Genomic DNA, 3,224 nt, shown 5'->3' on the forward strand with positions numbered 1-3,224 from the left:
TCAATCACCTCCCAGAGCAGGGAGCTTCAGGACAAAACGTAGATCTGAGCAAACAGAAGGATTATGCAACTGGCTGTGCTTTCTCTGGCTTTGGCCCCAAAGGAGAGAAAGCCCAGAGCCTTATCTGCAGGGCTGTTCCGGCCTCTCCTGAGCTCCTCAGCCTCTGCTGTCCTCCTGGGTGTCACTCACACCCCTCCCTCACCTCTTGGCTGCTTCTGGGACAAGAGGGCTTGTATCCCCCCACCCCCTGCTAAGCACGCCCACAGGCATTCTGTTTCTTGGAACCAATCCAGGTCCAGCCCCTCTCGTCCTCTGCTCAGCCCCTGAGGCCTCAGTTTCTCATTCAGGGGAAGGTGTCTCCCCATGCCCAGGAGGTCACGCGCATCTTCCCCCAAACCCCAGGGAGTGACAAGAGTTGAGTTTTACCTTTCCTTCCTGGAAAGGGGGGTGTGGGACAGGGTAGGGGCAGGTGAGTTGCTGGCTTCCAGGAGAAGTTGTGTCCATGACCCTTGTCCTGGAAAAGGAGAGGTGCCTGTGTCCTTCTCACTTGTGCTGGGAAAACTTGGTCCTATCCCCAGACCTGACGGCACGGATCATGCTCCCACACACACCTAACTCCAGGGAAGAGCCTGCTGCGCTGGCTGAGGGGCTCTCGGGAAGACTGGGGGCACGTTCCCCAAAGGGCAGCTCTGAAGGAGCCCTGGCTGGGGAGATTTATTTCTGCCCAGGCTCTTTGGCCAGCAGCCCGAGGAGGCCCATTGCTTGGGAAACTTGCCGAGAAGGAAGCAGGAATGCACAGCCTTTTCTTTCCGATGTCCTGACTGCTCTACCTTGGCTCTGCGCCTGTCTGGGAGCCAGGCTCTGGCTGAGCGGGTGACAGTGGACAGAGGCAGGCACGCCTGGTGTGTGTGGCGTCCCGGGCCTCCCTCCTCCCACCCCAGCCTAGGGATAAGCACCTTCAGAGGAAGGACAGGGAACAGCCTTCAGAAGAATTGCGTCTAGGCGGGGCTGGAACCCAAGAGGCCTGAGTGGGGTCTCATAGTTTCGTATTTGCTGGAACATGAGATTAGGCTTTTTGTGTGGGACTACAGAGGACAGGATGCGGACCAGGGTGCGAACCACTCTGTCAGGGTGGGGAGTGGCTTGGTATGAGGAAGCACCCAAAAATAAGAGCTCTCCAACAATGGCCCCAGGGGCTTTAGAATCCTGCATAGATAAGGGCTGGGATAGGATCCACGCATTGGGCAGCGTGGCTCAAGAAGGCTGCTCTCTGGGGTCCTGCAGGTCACAGGGCTACATCCTGTGGCCTCAATGACAAGAACTTGAAGCTCCTTTCCCTCTGAGAGTTCTAATATTAATGATTTCCTGGTGCTTGAATTGATCTGGTCTCAAGGGGAGGGCGGGCCGAGTGGGGTTTACTAGATGCCAATGAGGGTGTGTGGAGCTTGGACTGGGTATGCCTGGAGGGTCAGGGGCAGGCCCAAAAATGCTGGTCGGAAGAGGCCCCCTAACAGGGTTGCTAAGAGAGAATAATTATGTTTTTAAAAATTTATTTATTTATTTTTGGCTGCGTTGGGTCTCCGTTGCTGCGCGCAGGCTTTCTCTAGTTGCGGTGAGAGGGGGCTACTCTTCGTTGCGGTGCGCGGGCTTCTCATTGCAGTGGCTTCTCTTGTTGCGGAGCACGGGCTCTAGGCGCACGGGCTTCAGTAGTTGTGGCACACGGGCTCAGTAGTTGTGGCTCGCGGGCTCTAGAGCACAGACTCAGTAGTTGTGGCGCACAGGCTTAGTGGCTAGGCGGCAGGTGGGATCTTCCTGGACCGGGGATTGCACCCGTGTCCCCTGCATTGGCAGGCAGATTCTTAACCACTGTGCCACCAGGGAAGTCCCAGGGAGAGTTACTGATCATCAACTGAGTGCCAAGCACTTGTGGGAGTATAAAAAATTATGTAATCCATGTTCCTGCCCTCGGGAACCTTGTGGTCCATATGGTGGTTCACAATGCAAAGCAAAAAATATTTGAGGGTGGAGTCCAGGCAGGACTGCCACGTACAGTTGTGCCAGCTGTGCACTGAACAACGCTAGGGACACCACCCATTCAGACATCCTGTGCAACCAGTTTTTATACATCTGTCTTATGCCCAAGGGGGTGAGGAGTAATCAATCAGTATCTGTTAAAAGATCAGGGGTTTGTGATGTGACTATTGATCGTATCATGCCCATAGAAAGAGGAGAGTGCCCATTAACACACCCGTAACCTGGATACTAAGCCATTTAATCTCCACCAACTCTCCCCCCTTGCCCCTTCTCAGAAACCCAAAGCTCTACCTCCTACTGTGGATGTTTCCTTCAGGAAATCTTCTTGCCCTGGCCTCGCTTCCCTCCCCTCTCTTCCCTTATCCATTCTGTTTGTTCTCAGCAATATGCTTTTACAGATAATAGGAAAATCTCTTCCTGGAAGCTGCTAAACTTCATCCTTTTCTCCATGTCTCCTCTGCCCCTACTCTAATGCCATAAGATTTGGAAGGCAGGAAGATCTTTTGTGTTATATTAACAATAGCTGACCATTATTGAGCTCATGTTATGTGACAATTACATTTCTTACTTAGTCTTCACAATAGCCTCATGAGATAGGTACTATTACTATCCTTATTTTACAGATTAGGAAAGTAAGGCTCAGAGAGGTTAAGCGATCTGCCCAGTTTGCACAGCTGTTGATTGGTGGAATTGGTATTCACACGCAGGTCTGAGAGTCTGGGTATTGACACCCAGCCTGGTTCTATGCCCCTAACTGTGGTGCTGTGCTGCTTTGTTGGGTTCCTTGTTCTGCCTCATCCTACCTCTCTACTTACCCCACTTTTTGAGACCAGGAAGCTTCAACTGGAAAAGTCCTGGTAATTACATATTTCTATCCAAATTGGACTGGACTGGCTTTTTCACAGACTGGATACGCCAAGCAACACAACAGCCCAACAATAAGGGGTGAGGGAATTTACTTAAGGGGCACTGTAGCTTCAGCTCTAGCAAAATGAGCTGTTTTGCCACATTCTGAAGTGGCATAAAAATCCTTCAATCAGCCATTGCCCTTGACCCCAAAATTCTACTTGTAGAAAATTATCCTACAGAAATATGTGTTTGAGTGTGAGAAGGTTAGATGTAGAAGGATTTTCACTGCAGCACTGCTTGTAGCAGTGAAATGTTGGGAGCAACCTTAATGTCTATTAATA

Source organism: Phocoena sinus, chromosome 2 (assembly GCF_008692025.1).
Source record: "Phocoena sinus isolate mPhoSin1 chromosome 2, mPhoSin1.pri, whole genome shotgun sequence".
Taxonomy (NCBI): Eukaryota; Metazoa; Chordata; class Mammalia; order Artiodactyla; family Phocoenidae; genus Phocoena; species Phocoena sinus.